The sequence below is a fragment of the Peromyscus californicus genome, unplaced genomic scaffold (assembly GCF_007827085.1).
Source record: "Peromyscus californicus insignis strain IS unplaced genomic scaffold, ASM782708v3 Scaffold_15__1_contigs__length_86483966, whole genome shotgun sequence".
Taxonomy (NCBI): Eukaryota; Metazoa; Chordata; class Mammalia; order Rodentia; family Cricetidae; genus Peromyscus; species Peromyscus californicus.
Window position 1 is genome coordinate 18,343,468 of NW_026294447.1, and position 16,758 is coordinate 18,360,225.

General features: G+C 36.9%; 2 long non-coding RNA genes across 3 annotated transcripts in view; both read left to right on the forward strand.

Moving 5' to 3' along the window:
* The first annotated feature begins 5,622 nt into the window (after positions 1-5,622).
* Positions 5,623-14,840, forward strand: LOC128110466 (uncharacterized). Of its 2 annotated transcripts, none has more exons than XR_008218212.1 (3): positions 5,623-5,714; positions 6,847-6,912; positions 14,710-14,840. It is a non-coding gene; the product is annotated as an uncharacterized LOC128110466 (long non-coding RNA). The 2 variants fall into 2 exon arrangements; XR_008218211.1 differs by lacking the exon at positions 14,710-14,840 and adding an exon at positions 11,034-11,270.
* Positions 14,841-15,527: 687 nt separating this feature from the next.
* The window catches only part of LOC128110716 (uncharacterized), a 61,658-nt gene continuing 60,427 nt past the window's right edge, over positions 15,528-16,758 (forward strand). Inside the window, exon 1 of the long non-coding RNA XR_008218291.1 lies at positions 15,528-15,644. This is a non-coding gene — a long non-coding RNA (uncharacterized LOC128110716). The remainder of the gene's footprint in view (positions 15,645-16,758) is intronic.

Genomic DNA, 16,758 nt, shown 5'->3' on the forward strand with positions numbered 1-16,758 from the left:
TAAGATCAATTTAACAACAATGATTTTCAGAAGCAGTGGTGAGAGGATAGGGATCATTGTCACCAGAGAGAGAGAGAGAGCTCTTATAGACAGTCCAATTTGGTGTTTCTTACACTTACATAATTATTATATGCAAAGTTGTATAATAATATAAATGCTATGGAACTTAAGGGTCACGCAAAGTAATGCATAAAATTTTATCAATGAATATCTACAGAACACAGATGGGGTTTGAACTGGGCCCAAAAGGGTAGAAGGAAATAGAATAGTGTAGATAAATAGTAGAGGCAAAGAACTGTATGCACAAAGAATGAAAAGCAAAAAAAAAAAAAAATCAGAATTTGTTCAGGGAATAGTGAAATAATTGGATAATAAAAAGCATATGATTCGTGCACAGTATTTGCAGAATTTGTCTTCAAAATTAATTAGTGCTCAGTAGTGGGTGGTAGTACGTAGTCATCGAGATCCATCAGACAAAGTATTATACAGAAAATTTTGAAAGCATAACCTTCTAGCTCAGTAGGAATCTGGGAAGTGCTGAGACTGAAGTCATGGAAACAAATTACAGGTGCAATCATAGTCTCAGTCAGAGATGACAAATAACATGGTCAGAAAAGAAAGAATTAAGAGCAAAGTGGAAATGCAAGAGGACTAAGGGAAAATCATGATGGATGATTTTGTGATTGATTATACTGGAGTTTAGTGGGTTGGTCAGACAGAAGGAAAAATAAAGCATCATCCAAGATTTAGGGTTGTATGCTTTGAATAATATTGCTGTCATTAAGAGAAATAGTACTGAATGAAATTATTCATGAGATTGTCTGAAACCTGAATTTTTTTGTGTGTGAAATTAACTGCGGACAAAATGAGTATGTAAACAATTCAGCTTGGAAAACATTTTCTTCAAACAGATAGTAGGATCTCAGCGAATTGCATGGAGTCAAGCCTGTCCCAGTGGCCCAAAAGATATGACCATAGTTAAAAGAAGCAAGTTTCTATGTGTGACCAACCTACTTCTGTACTTTTCTTCTTCCAGTACCTATTTAAGTTCCCTGGGTTTCCTGCAGCGAGGAACACTCAAATCTCCTTTGGTTCAGAGTGTCTTTTTTTTTTTAAATTTATTTATTTTTTTATTTTACAATACCATTCAGTTCTACATATCAGCCACGGATTCCCTTGTTCTCCCCCCTCCTGCCCCCTCCCCTTCCCCCCAGCCCACCCCCCATTCCCACCTCCTCCAGGGCAAAGCCTCCCCCAAGGACTGAGATCAACCTGGTAGACTCAGTCCAGGTAGGTCCAGTCCCCTCCTCCCAGGCCGAGCCAAGCGATCCTGCATAGGCCCCAGGTTTCAAACAGCCAACTCATGCACTGAGCACAGGACCCGGTCCCACTGCCTGGATGCCTCCCAAACAGATCAAGCCAATCAACTGTCTCACCCATTCAGAGGGCCTGATCCTCCCCTCAGCCATTGGTTCATAGTTCATGTGTTTCCAGGAATCCTCCTTTGCTCAGAGAAACTGTCAGCTACTACAGTTACTTTTTTCCCAAGACTTAGGAATTCAACCTCTGGATGCCAGTTGGGGATAGAAAGTCACAAGTATGATTTTCAGCCTCTGAGTTTAAAAGGAAAGAAAGCTATTGGAACAGTTTATTATTGTCAGAGAGTCGGTGCTGCCTCTTTCAGGAGGAAGACAAGTTGCACATGTAATACCCAAGAAATCATCCTAATTATGAGGATTTATGAGATCTAACAAGTGTCTGATATTGTACTCGATAACCCACAGATAAACATTTCGTACAATCACAATTGTGCCAAGATCTTTCTTCTTACTTCGGTAGTTTAGACTTGGGAAAGTTTGAAGACTGCCGTATGAGAGCTTCTTGCAGACTATTTCAAATCGGACCTCCCCCCTAATCTGTTCTTTACATAACATAGCTACTGAATAACTTTTATCCTCAGTTTAACATAATTTCTTTGTAAGACCCTGCATTAGTTAGGGTTTCATTGCTGTGAAGAGCAACTCTTATAAAGGAAAGCATTTAATTGGGGTGGCTTAGAGTTTCTCAGGTTTAGTCCATTATCATCAGAGTGAGCCATGACAGTTTGCATGAAAACGTGGTGTTGGAGTTGAGAGTCCTTACATCTTGTCTCAGAGGTAACAGGAAGTGGTCTCAGACACTGGGCAGAGTCTTGAGCATATATGAAACCTCAAAGCCCACCTCCATAGTGACACACTTCCTCCAAAAAGACCACACCTACTCCACAAGGCCACACGCCCTAATAGTGCCGCTCCCTTTGGGGGTCATTTTCTTTCAAATCACTACAGACCCATTATCTCCACTATGTATTAGATTTCTTAAAATTTCAGTTCTGTGGTGGTCACAAATTTCCCATTTTTTTTTTTTATGGAAGTAGGTTTAGCCAGTAATATTTAGTTTTATTTGTCAGTTTGATACAACCTTGAATCCCCTGTGAAGACACAGTCATTGAAAAACTGTCTAGATCCAGGTGGCCTGTGGGCATGTGGGTGGGAGGTTATTTTAATCAAGTTGGTTGAGATGGAAGGAATCCCTGGCTGTAAGTAGCATCATTTCCAAGGCAGTCCTGGACTGTACACACAAGGAGGAAGAGAGCTGAGCACTGCTATGCGTGCATTAATCCATTTCTCTGTGTTTCTTCACTTCGGATGCAGTATGCCTGACCGTCTCAAGCCTGTGTCGCCGTGAATTCATCCCCAAAATGGACTGTAACATGGAAGAGTGAACAGAAATCCTTTCTCTCCTGAGTTGCCTTTGGCAGGGCATTTTATCACAGCCACAGAATGAAACTGGGAGAAGACTCCACAATACATTTCTTCCAGGCTAAAGTTACAAACATGATAGAGGACGTGGGTATGAAAACTGAAATTAATACTTTTATAAACTTCATTAACAAAATTACAAATGAATAAAAATGTCACACCAAAATTAAGACCCAATTCTATTCAACTCAATTAACTTCTATTAAGTTAGAATGAGCCGGGCGGTGGTGGCGCACGCCTTTAATCCCAGCACTCGGGAGGCAGAGTCAGGCGGATCTCTGTGAGTTCGAGGCCAGCCTGGGCTACCAAGTGAGTTCCAGGAAAGGCGCAAAGCTACACAGACAAACCCTGTCTCAAAAAAGCAAAAAACAAAAAACAAAAAAACAAACAAAAAAAGTTAGAATGAATAGGCACTCAGGACAGAAGCTGTAGAGTGTCACAATGAATTTTATGCTTTCATTACTGAATATATTTTATGAACTTATTCATCACAAAAACAAAAAAAACATGACAAAATTATAACAACAAAACAACCAAGTAGCCCTATATCCTCTTTAATATGTCATGCCATCTCCTTCATCTTTTCCTTTCTCATTCCTTATATTTAGGCTTTCTTCTTTTTTCTTCACATTATATTATACCCACATGTACGGTTGTTGAAATATATACATATATCATTTGTAAGATTTGGCAACTGAAAGAGAAAAATGCAGATTCTTAATATTATACACTTCATGTTCATCCATTTTGATGAAATTTTTTAACTTCATTTTCCTTAGAGCTCAATGATGTTCACCCTAATATTGTTAATATTAATATTATTGTCTACTTTTCAAATTCTTAAATTGATATAAGACATTGTATATATGTGCATATCTATATGCATAAACATTTAAGTTTTGAAGTAATAGCATGTCTTCTAAATTATATTCTTAAACTCAAAATCATATGCTATCAAAGATTCAAGACTTGCTAAGGTTTTAGGTTTCCTCTAGATTTAAAATATTCAATAATTATAGGCATTGAACTTGAAAGACAGAATATCTGCTTCTTATAAGACTTTTCCTCACGAGTTTTTAAAATTCTTTTTAGAAATCTATTCTTTCAAAATCATACCTTTCACAATGAAAACCTAATTGAAATCATCTCTGCCAGCTCTTTGAAGTTGTTAAACAACTACGTGAGAAGTGTGATTTTAGAGAGTGAGAGAAAGTTGTATTTGACATAACCTAAATTGACTTAGAGATTATCTGAGTGCATCACCAAAAGTCGCTGACATTTGAAAATAAAAAACAAACAAACAAATAGATATTGACTTTGAGTTAAGTTATTGAAGAATATAATTCATACCTTCTCTTCGAATGGTAAAAAATTCGCCCCATATTAAAGCATGCCTGCAGATTTCTCATTTGTGGACAATGCACTGAAATGCTGACAATAGATAAGTTATGTTCACCATCTCTCATCAGCATCCTGTAGGAGCACAGTATACATCCAGAGCTATTAGGAATGATTATCATGGGACTAAAAGAGATCTTGAATATTTAAGCAGACACTTCATATCACAGTTCCTCCTTACTTTGCTTCCAGAAGCTTCTATTAAAAAAAAGAGATAGGATTATATGGGCCAAGGGTGAATTGAGAAAGTTGAATGTAATATCCTTCTATTAACTTATATAATCTTGTCATAGAAGTACATATCCAAGCAAAACAGTCATTCCAGAAATTTTTGAAATATTATATCTATAAATACTTGGATAATTCTACTTATATCTGGCAAACATTTTATATGTTAGTTCCATGAAAACATAAACTTTTTTTCATAAAACATAATTGGGGTATTTTTTTCAGTATATAATTGTAATGCATCTAAAAATCCATATTGGTTCCAATAAAGACATGTCATGTAGGACTGGAAAAATATTTTGAAGCTTTATACATAATATAACCATGAAATATTATGAGGTAAGTAAACACTAAGTAGAATTCATTTTTAGTATAATAAAAGTATTTAAAAAGTAGGATTGCTTTTAAAATCTTGGTCAATTATTTAATCCTAATAAAAAACATGTTTATATATTATCCAGGATCTAATATAAAATCTGTGAAATACATTGTAAGTATAAAACTTTTGGACAAATTTTATAACAAAAAGGTGATTCTTCTCACATGGAAATGAAATTGGTTTTTCTTGATGGTATATTCTAAGTCTACTCCCTTGATTTAAAGTATCTGTGCGTGATGGTCTTTCATTAGTTTACACAAATCTCTGGACTGACAAACTACTTCTTATTCATAAGGAACTGCCTTGCAGCTATGCACTCTAATTAATCAAGGTCATTTGAATACATTTTGCATGAAGCACCTAAAGCTCGGAGTGCCATTCTGCGTATTTATCAAATGACTAATCAATATGCTGCACCACAGTACCACCAGGCTTTCAGCTATCCAAGGATGCCATATGAATTAGAACTGTTCAAGCTGTCATCTGCATAAACAGAATTAGTGCATGCCATTAAATTTCATGGGACAGAGCAATGAGATGTGTTTTAAATAGAAAGAGTCACCATCAGTATTTTACTTAAGTTTAAAATGCTTCATTTTAAACTTCCACAAACCTTGTATTAAGCTGGCTTCGATTTCACTTTCTTTCTCCAACATATTACCTCCACTCTATTGGTAAAGTAATTTATTCCATCCTCTGTGGAGAGCCAGGATCTTATTTGCCAGCATATTTATCTTTCCTGCCACTGCACTGTCATTCATCTGCAATCTCCACGGAGGACCAGACCTGTGCAGAATTGCAATTAGGATTGATTCAACTAAATCCAGGCCACAAAGCTGATGCTGACAGGGTGACCTGAAGAGAATTTAAGATGTGAGGTTAGAAAACACACACGAGAGAAAAAGAAGGTATTTAAATCCACAATTCATTATGTTTTCTGTTGCTTGTTATAATTAGATCAGAATGAGCACTTTTGTTCATTTTTAGAATGATTGTGAAAAAGTTAGACAGCGTTTGAGCAATTTTTGAAACAACAACAACAAATACGTGCATGCAAATCTCTATGTTGAGATTGAAACAGCAGTTTGTAAAGAACAAAAATCCATTTTCTGTGGTTGGGCACCTTAAGGTTTTTCCTCCATGTGAGGAAATAAACACAATAAAGTTCCACAGATGAGATGCTCGGCTTCCATATCCTTGCGGGGACAGATCCTCACTAGTTCTAGCATAATCACCAAGGAAACCTCACCTGCATGTCACTTAAATGCTCTGATAGAATTTCCTAAATAATTCTCCATTCAGTGAGATAGTTTTGTGATTTCAAAAGGCAGTAGCTGCAAGCTCAGGTAATAACCTAAGAGTATTTCTTCTGACCTGTCATATATGACATGTCATATCAATCCTCAGCTTCTACACTTTACATTAGGAGTTGCCTATTATTGATGACCTGTCTTCATCCCACTTATATCGCAGGGAGAAGGAGAGTTTGCCATTGGGGAATGAGTCAAACTTCCTCCATAAAGTGAAAAAGGAAATTGGAAATGGAAAATAACAGTGGCTGAGTAATCTTCCCTAAGGAGATTTCTTTACTCTTTTTTTTTTCCTCTTGGGAAAGAGAACTTTGCTTTCCCGGAGGGAAGATGTTGTATGTGCAAGAACAATTTGATTTATTCTAATAAGAGAAATGAGAACATCACAGAAAGCAAAATTCAATAAAGAAAAATCAAACTGAGCAAAGGACAGGATTATGGAATTTGGTGAACAGAATTGGGCATGAGGTGTCAAAACTCTCTTCATGTTTTTCTGCTTAACCAAGTCATTTCATGTAAAATGGATGAAAAGGATCACCCTACAGTGCAGTGAAAGTCTGTCAAAAATGTTTCATAATGACATTAAGACTTTAAGATTTTTTGAATGTACACTGCAATTAATTTTGTGAGGCAAAGAATTGTGAGACTTATTTTCTTTTATAAAGACTCCATTTTCAATAGAGAAAAAGAAACTCTAATAGGCAATTAATCTGAGTTTTCTCCATTCTAGGTCAAGAAAATCACTGAAATCGCAGGGCTGACAACTTGCGCTCAACTTCATAATTGTACACATAAAGTAAGTATACTTATGATCTTATTCAAATTACTTTTGCATGCCTTTGCTAAAAATCTTAAATTTTCTAGTATCAGAGGCAGATTCTACAATACATATAATATGTATTCAAGAATATCATACATACACACATACATACATATATACATACCTTTGGAGAATATTTAACCACATTGCCTTTTAGAAGCACTACCCTCATTAATCAAAGAGCATGATGTTGTTTGTCTTCATGCCACCAACCATATTTTTTTCACCATCACACAGAAATTTGTCTATTAGATATATGGAATTTTTATTCATATAGCTGAATCCTTGAATTCACTGAAGCAGCAAGAGAAACATAAAATATTAAATATTCAAAGAATTCATGAATGTAGTTGAAGATATGATTGTGACTACTTAAAGGGGGATTTCCTCTTTCAGTTTACAACTACCAATTGCTCTTATCCAATATTCAGAGGTCTCCAGAAATGAAATTATTGAGTAGTTATGACACTTAGGCAGTTACAATGTTGATTTTCAGTTTTACATCATGGAAACTGTTCTGCAATTACCAGGACTCTCAGAGATTAGGTTAATCAAATATTGATTTAGAGCACAGAATAAAGCCTTTTCAAATTGAGTCTATGAGTCTGGGATGCAGCAGCTCAATGGAGAAGACTTGCCTAGAATCTGCAAAGGCTTGGTTTGGACCTAGCTTGGCCCAAATAAGTGAGAATAATATGTATATTATAAACATGTATATCACATATATCATGCCTACAATAATAAGCATGATAGTTTAGTTTTTTACAACTTTGTCCTTTCAAAACTAAAATTCTTAATAACGCTAAAATTAGAGTCATAATGCTATGTTTGTGAATTTGGAAAATATTCAATTCAAAAAATTTTCTGCTCTTAATCATATCCATATTAAGGAAGGAACAGTTAATGGTAATCTTAATCAACTAAAATGGTTAAGTTTTTAATATATCTTCAGTATTTCTTATTAGTTAAAAAATCTGCTGGGCAGTGGTGGCACACGCCTTTAATCCCAGCACTCGGGAGGCAGAGCCAGGTGGATCTCTGTGAGTTCAAGGCCAGCCTGGTCTAGAGTGAGTTCCAGGAAAAGCACAAAGCTACATAGAGAAACCCTGTCTCAAAAAACAAAAAACAAAAAAAAATCCAAAAAGAACAAAAAACCTTCTATTAGGTAACTACCATGCTGTGCACATGCTTTCATTGGAATACTTTTCTTAACTGTATTTCAATTGTTGTCTTTTTATAAGTTCTTTCTGGTATCGTCTAAGGGACTGAAAATATTAGTCAGAATTATTACTTACTTTATGGACTTTATGTTAAGATCTTTCTATAAATGGTCAATGTTACTTGCATTAGGTAAAGTATTTTCACATTCACTTTCTGATAAATCACAGGATATTCACTTAAACACATCCTAGAAACAACTCTGTTTAGCTGAAATTTTTCTGGTCCCGCCTGGCTCCCAAGGCCCACAGTCCCACAGCCTTTTATAAAATAATCACACAGAGCCTTAATATTGCTTCTAACTGCTCGGCCATTTGCTCAGGCTTAATACTCACTAGCGCTTACACTTAAATTAATCCATTTCTACAAATCTACACTTTGCCATGTGGCTCGTGGCTTACTGGTACTTTACATCTTGCTTCTCCTGGCAGTGGCTGTCAGCGGCTCCTCTCCTCTGCCTTTCTCCTTCCTCTCTTAAAATCTTCTTTGTATCCCCATAAGAATACAGCACCATCTATCAGCAGGAAGTACCCTAGAAAACTATGCCCACATTACCAAAAACTGGATTGTGGTTGTTTGTCTTTGTTTAGGTTGTTGGTTACAAATTATTATTGGTCATAGTCAATCTCTTTCTCAAATAAGAAAGGGAGATATGATATAGAAAAATAAGATAAATATTTTACATTGCTATAGATTTTAGTTTATTGATACAAATTTAAAGTTAATTTTGTTATACCATATGTATATTTCTACTCTTGTTTAAAGTATTTTGTTTGTGCAACTCATATGAGAGTGTAGTGTATAGCTGAGAAATACAGATTAATATTTAATCATCTATGATAATCAAACTTGTAGTCATGTTACGTTTTCTAGGTATACATAGATATAATGCAGTCAGGTAGGTAATCTTTAAACACTTCAAAGACCTACAGAATATGGCATTTAAAATGTTTTAAAAACTTTGACTTTCTGGACATTGAGACATGTCTGCTCCTGGCAACACCAATCTACTTCAGAGAAGATAATTGGCATTGAACAAACTCATTATGGAATTTGCATTCTTTGTGGCAAAAGTTAGCCACTGGGCACAAAAGTGCCCTGGTGTTGACTGCTTGATAAAATGTTGTATCAACTGGACATGCAGGACCCACAGGAAGGTGACCACTGAAATTTGCAAGATGAGATGATCCTTTAGGTTCCTGCTTCACAGAAGAAACTGCCAGACATTCTACGGGACACACAGAGAAGCAACTGAGAGACTCTAGGCCTGTAGGCTGAAAAATGGACACCCCAGTGTTGCAGAAGAGCTTTGGATGACTGTCCAGGCAGCCAGCTGTCTCTGACATTCTAGATTTCTGAAAGTTGCTTACAATGCTCTTCATGTTTACTTAGATAATATTGTATACTTCTGAGGTCTTTGATGTAGTTGAAGACTAGATAGTTATAATTATGGTTTTCCTTGGTTAAGATAAGAGGTAAGGTAGATATGAAAGTTTAGACTCACAAATATAGGATAGATAGGCTATCTTCTTTAATCTTGCCAAATACAAATAGACTACATATTTATAACTATAATTCTTGCTTGATAACTGTTTCATTATATTTAATTTTACTATGTTGAAGGTAAAACCCTCCTTTTGAATAGAAAGTAAAGGGGAAATGATGGGTGATGTTGTTCTGTATGCTGTGAATATGTGTTGCTCTGATTGATTGATAAATAAAGGTGTTTGGCCAATGGTGAGGCAGAATAAGGTTAGGTGGGATATTTTTACTAGAGAGAGAGGAAGGAGACAGCCAGAGAGAGGAGATGCTGCTAACCACTCCTGGGAGAAGCAAGATGTAAAGATACATCTTGGGAAGCTACAAGCCATGTGTCAAAGTATAGATTTATAGAAATAGATTAAGATAAAGGAGCTAGCTAGCAAGAAGACTGCCATGGCCACAGTTTTAAAATAATATAAGCCTGAGTGTGTTTATTTGGGTCCAAAAGGCTGCGGAACTGCAGGACTGTGGGAGCCAGGTGGGACCAGAAAAACTTCACCTACAACTCTGAGCATTAAAACCGTGGTGTGTGGCATGAACTGACTGGAAACTGTAAATAGATCTTCATGCTTACGTGATTTATTTATTTTCTTTTCTTATTAGCTATTTGAGAATTTAATACAGTGAATTTTAATCATATGCAATCCCCACCCCTACTCATCTCACATCCATCCCAACTTTTCTACTCATCCAGTTTTATGCCTTTTTTTATTTTTAACCTAACAGGTCCAATTTTCACTGCTCATATTTTCTTGGCTATATGGCCTTTTGCCAGAGCTTACACGCACCCTTAAAGAGCTTTGACCATCCCTCTTCCAGTAGCAATCAGTTAACAATAGTTCTTAGAGAAGGATGGGACTTCATGCCTAACTCCCTCTCCAAATTTGGATTTTCTCAAGTTTGAGCTTGCACAGATTTTGTGCATGGTGTTGCAACAACTACTGTGAATTCATCTGTGCAACCTCTCTGCTCTCCTGGGAAATGATTGCATCTTTATAGTCACGTTTATGGTTAAATTGAGTAAGCTGATTGTCATTGTAGTTCTTGATGAAGATTTTGGCCACAGAAGAAATTAGTTCAAACATGACACTGGTTTGGATCATCTATTACATGGAAAAAAATACTCTTGTCTTGGTTACTTTTTTATTACTGCAACAGAACACCATGATAAAACAATGTATAGAAGAGTTTATTTGGTCTTTGGGTTCCAGAGGGATAAGACCCCATCATTGCAGAGAGGCATGGCCAAGCTCAGTCTTGACTACATCCCAGCTTGGTGAGAGGATTTCTTCTCACACATAGCTTAGGAGGTCCTGATAACTGATGTTTTCTCATAGATGGAGATTCAGTTTTCTTTAAGGATGTGGCCCCTGTACGGGTTGATCAAGCTCCAATACAAGTCTGCACATCCAAGCCTACATGTGAAGCACCACTTGGACTCAACAGGTTTTAAAAATTAAAGAAGACACAAAGTTGGATGAATATGGGAGTAGAGACAGATCTGGGAGAAACTGAGAGAGGGAAGTTAAAGATGATCATAATATATTGTACAAAATTATCACATAACTAATAAAATTCAAACAAAAGAGGTATTTGTGAAATAAAATATGCATTGGTAAATATAATTTACTTCATGTTTATGTACCTCTGTTAGTCTGCTTCTCTCTGTGTCTCTGTCTCTCTCTTTCTGTCTCTCTCCATATATGTGTGTGTGTGTGTGTCTGTCTGTCTGTCTGTCTGTTTGTCTTTGTTTCTTTGTATGGAAGCCAAAGACAGATATGGCTTGAATTAAGGGGCCTAAAAATATTCTCACTTATCAAGAAATAGTGCCCAGCAAAAGAAAAACAAATGAGAGAGATATGTTCAGTTCCAAGTTCCTTAAATATATGGAGCCTCAGTGAATGTGCATACTCAGAAGAAAATTATGTCCTTAGTATGGCTATAGTTTTCCTGGTCCTGCCTGACCCACAGTCAGGACAAATCTCTCTTAACCACCAGTCCTGCAGCCACTCAGACCCAACCAAGTAAACACATAGAGACTTATATTACTTATAAACTGTATGGCCATGGCAGGCTGCTTGCTAACTGTTCTTGTATCTTAAATTAACCCATTTATATTTGTCTATAAGTTGCCACGTGGCTTACTGTTACCTTACATCTCGCTTGTCATGTAGGCAGCTGGCAGCATCTCTCCAACTCAGCCTTCCACTTCCCAGAATTCTCCTCTCTCCTTGTCCTGCCTGGCTATTGGCCAATCAGTGTTTTATTTATTAATCAATCAGAGCAACACACTTAACATGCAGAATATCCCACAGCACCTTAGAACTGAAGCCAGTTGAGATCATCAGGGCATATTGATACACAGCTATTTTCCCAGTGTGTGGGTTCCAAAGAGAAGGATCATAAGATAAGTTCCAATTACAGAAAAAATGAAGAGTGCTCAGAAGTAGGGGTTAGTATTCAAAGATGACAATTATTTCTGAAGATTCAGAGGTCCAACTTGATAAATAAAATATTCAACATGTAGTTCTTAGGAAATTGTCAATGGCCTTGGGATAGTGTGGTATGGGATAAAGAAGGATAAATAAATAAAGCATTTTAAAAGAGGTAACAACATAGACATCAAAATTATAGCATAAATTACCAACAATGTATTATGGCAGAGAGAAAAGCAATATATGTCTCAACCTAAGAGATGATCTCAAAGGAAATACATAACTTATCTTAATCTCTCAGGAGCAGGGTATTTTGTTAACAGTTCCACATTCATTACCAATATACTTAGATTTACATCCAAAATAGTATTGAACTTAAAAGATGAACTAAAACTGAGATTATTTCTGATAAGTCCACCAATATAGTTGGAAGTTTTCTGTGTCCCAGCCGGCCAGCTGTCAGGACAAATCTTTCCCACTTGTGTCCCCCAGGTAAACAGACAGAAGCTTATATCAATTATAACTGATTGGCCATTAGCTCAGGCTTATTACTGACTAGCTCTTACACTTAAATTAGCCCATAATTCTTATCTATGTTTAGCCACGTGGCTTGGTACCTTCTTTCAGTTCTGACTTGACATCTTGCTTCCTCTGTGGCTGGCTGGTGACTCCCCACTCAGTCTTCCTCTTTCCAGCATTCTCCTTGTCTGCTTGACCCACCTGTACTTCCTGCCTGGCTACTTGCCAATCAGCATTTTATTTATCAACCAATCATAACAACACATACTCATAGCATACAGAATGACATCCCACAGCACACCAAACCATGGCTTTTCATGAGTAAAGTGTGAAAATAGGAGCAAAATCAGAAGTTATAGTTAATGACTCAGTCAAAAGACTATTGCAATAGTAAACTCTGCTTTGAAAATGAGGCTAAGGAGTCCATATTGTACCCTTTCTGTAAAATGACTTTGGTTCAGGGAAGAGAACTGCTTTCCCTGATGCAAGGGACAACTGACCAATGGCTTTGAGGAATTAAAAGACTTCCTCAGAATGTAGCACCACTGGGAAAGGAAAATAATTCAGGGGAAATCCACAAAAACAATGTTGGGAGTCATGAGCTGTTTCAAAGAAAAACTAAATTTATTGGAGAATAGCCCAAGGCAGAATGTGGACTTATTTGAGAAATTCTAATTACATGATTATTTGTACAGAACAGTTATTATTTGGGAAAGCATGTAAGGAAATCAATGAAAGAGAAGTGGATAATTAAATATTCTTAGAAATTAAAAAAAAAAAAAAACTAAAACTAAATGAGTACAAAAGAAACACAAGTAGAAAGTGGCAGATCATTAAAAACAAAAGAATTGAAATGTGACCGTGACAACTCAGAAGATAACTGAGAATAACAGATGAAGATCTGGAGTGTGTGAGACAGGTTAAACACAGAGGCCAACAAGCCACCCCGGCAACTCCCTGAAGAAGTGGAGAGAAAGAAAGAAACTGATGGAAACCTAGTCAAGAGGGCGGTGGTGGCGCACTTCTTTAATCCCAGCACTTGGGAGGCAGAGCCAGGCGGATCTCTGTGAGTTCTAGGCCAACCTGGTCTCCAGAGCGAGATCCAGGACGGGCACCAAAACAGCACAGAGAAACCCTGTAAAAAGAGCCGCTACCATGAGACTGAAAGTACTAGCAAAAGTGTTCTGTCTACAGTGTTAGTCTTCAAAAACTGTAAAGGAGTTACATAAAACTGGAATTCTTATTTTCTTCAATACTGGTGAAATTCAAAGGAGAGGATGCAAATGCAAATTCTGATGTAGTTCAGGACTCCATTGTGATTCCAAGGCCAATGTCCACCTCTCACAAATATGCTCACATTTAGGCAAACCTAGTTCCTTCTTTAGATGTCGTTATCTTATATCTACTGCTCTAAGTTCTACATACATTTCATCTAAGTGAATATTTCAGAACATTTCAATATTATCAGAAAATGCACCCATTTTTCAGTTCAACTCATTTTGATAAAATATATTTAATGTATTTATAAATATCATTTAAAATTATTTTAAATAATTTTCCATACATCCAATCTTTTTGATATGCTTATTTCTTAGTTGTGTTCCAGCTTGGACAAGAAAAAAAAGAGAAATAAAACCTATATGCCAAAATCACTGGTTTATTAGCATATTTAAGTTCATTTAGCATACCAATCAATGGGTTTTTAACCAGAAGATTTCATATGTAGCTCTCATTGTAGTTTCTTCTATTTGCCAGTCTCCACCCATGGCCCTCCCCAATACCTGCCTGTGTTCTCCTTGCTTGTCACTCCCTCCTTCCCTTCTACATCTCAACCTCTCAGGCAGCCCTCTCTTCCATTTAACTTCCCATATATTGCATTGTTGGCCCCACCTCTGTCAAGATCTCATCGTCTCCTCTCATGTTCTGCTTTCCAGTTTCATGACTTAAAGTGATGTACTAAGGATGGAGATGGGGAGAGGAGAAAGGAGGGGTGGAATTGTCTTTCTGAATTTGACTTGATTCACTTATCATAATGATTTCTGATTTCCATTCTTAAAAGTGCCAGACAAAAGCAACTTAAAGAAAGAAGTTCTTTGTTGGCTCACAGTTTGAAGATTCAACCCATCTTAAAAGTCATGAAAGTGGTAGGGATGAGATGCAGCTGTGCATAGTGTGACTACAGGAAGCAGAAAGATATCAATACAGGTATCTTGATTCTTCATTTTCATTTTACTTCAATCTGGGGAGCTATCCCATGGGATGTCATCACCCACATTCATCTGTTAAAATGCTCTGAAAACAATTTCCTCACTGACGTGTCCACAGATGGGTTTCCTAGGTGATTCCAAATCTGATCAAGTTGACAATGAAAATGAATGAGCACACAGTTTCCTTCATTGGTCTGAAAATGCCTAAACATTGTTTTGGGTTTTTGTCACTTTTTGTTTGTTTTATTTTGCTTTTAAAGTTAAGTAAAGTTCCATGCACTCTTCTTGCACTTGTCTGTGAATGGGCACCTGGGCTGGCCCTGTTTCCTGACTCTTGTGAGAAGTGAAGCAGTAAATAAGGATCCTTAGAAAACAAAGCAGTTCTCTGTATTCTAAAGTTCTGTTGTAAGTAAATTCCTATAAATAAAATGAAACCCATTTCTCAACCATTTCATATGCTATAGCCATTTCACACAAATATAAGAAAATAAAGAACTATAGAGTTCTTCCCATAAAAATTCATTTTGAAAACTATCAGGTTACCAAGATTGGATAAAATGTTATGATACAATCTCATCAATATTTTACTCTATTTTTTATTACTGAATTTGTGTCGAATATCTCTGATTATTTAAAATTTTTCAAAAGGAGAGAGAGAAAGGAAGAAAAATACATCAAGAGAACCAAATTCTGTGTGAAACCTCTGTTATGGAGTCTGTAATCCCACTGGGAAGAAGAAGGCTCTGTACCCAGAGATGCTTCCTCTGTTAATATCAGCACTGCAGGGGTGAGTTCCTACAGGAAATTGGCATAAAAGCTGCATGCAACATCATTGCTCACATCACAGCATTGTGATGTGTGTTCAACTTTTCTCACATACAAGCTATTTATTCCCCAATTGCTGCTGCTGAAAAAAAAATCTGAATTTGATCCATCTGAATATTATTGGTTTTTATAACTATTTGTGTGTGTGTATAGTATGTGTGTTTGTCTGTGTATATGTGTTGTATGTGTCTGTATGTGCATGTGTATATGCATGATAGTGGGCAGGGGTTGATACTGGGTGTCTTAATCACTCCCCACCTTATTTTTGGAGTCAGGGTTTCTCACTGAAATTGTAGCTCACCAATTCAGCTAGGCTGGCTGGCAAGTAGCCCTAATGATTAACTCTCTCTCCATCTGTCTAGCACCAGGATTACAGGTACATACCACCATGCTCCATACTTCAAACGTATATTGGTGATCTGAACTCAGGTCTTTAGGCATGTGTTGCAAGCAAACTGCCAGTTCAGCTAATTCCCTAGCCCTAGCATCAACTTTAAAATATCAGTACAAGTCTTATCTAATTATTTAAACCAGACACAAATAATCCATTGATCATCCCAAGGCAAACTACTGTCTGGAACTTATGAAGTCAATCAAATAGATTATGTATTTCCAGCGTCCAATGGTGAGAGACACATGGGGCAAGCATCCCCATTCTGAAAGTAAGGAAGGGGGGAAAAAGGACAGCAGGATAGCCAAGTTAGAACACATCAGAGCAATCTTTAAAACATGATTCTTTCTTTAACTGCCTATCCTGTCTATCAGGAACACTGGAGTGGGATAGCATGCCCAGGCCATGGCAACACCTGTCAGCAATCCCATCAACTCTCTAGAAGTTATTGAACCCAAGGCCTCATGTGACTAGACAAGTGCTCTTTCACCGTGGTTTATGCTACATTCCTAACCCTATTATTGGCTGAAATCAGAGATATGATAATAAATCTTTAAAAAATAGTCCCCTGAGTGTATGGTGTGTGTGTGTGTGTGTGTGTGTGTGTGTGTGTGTGTGTGTGTGTGTGAAACATTTTGCCCTCAATGGTTTGTCTTAGCCATGCCTTAATATAAGCCAGCCATAC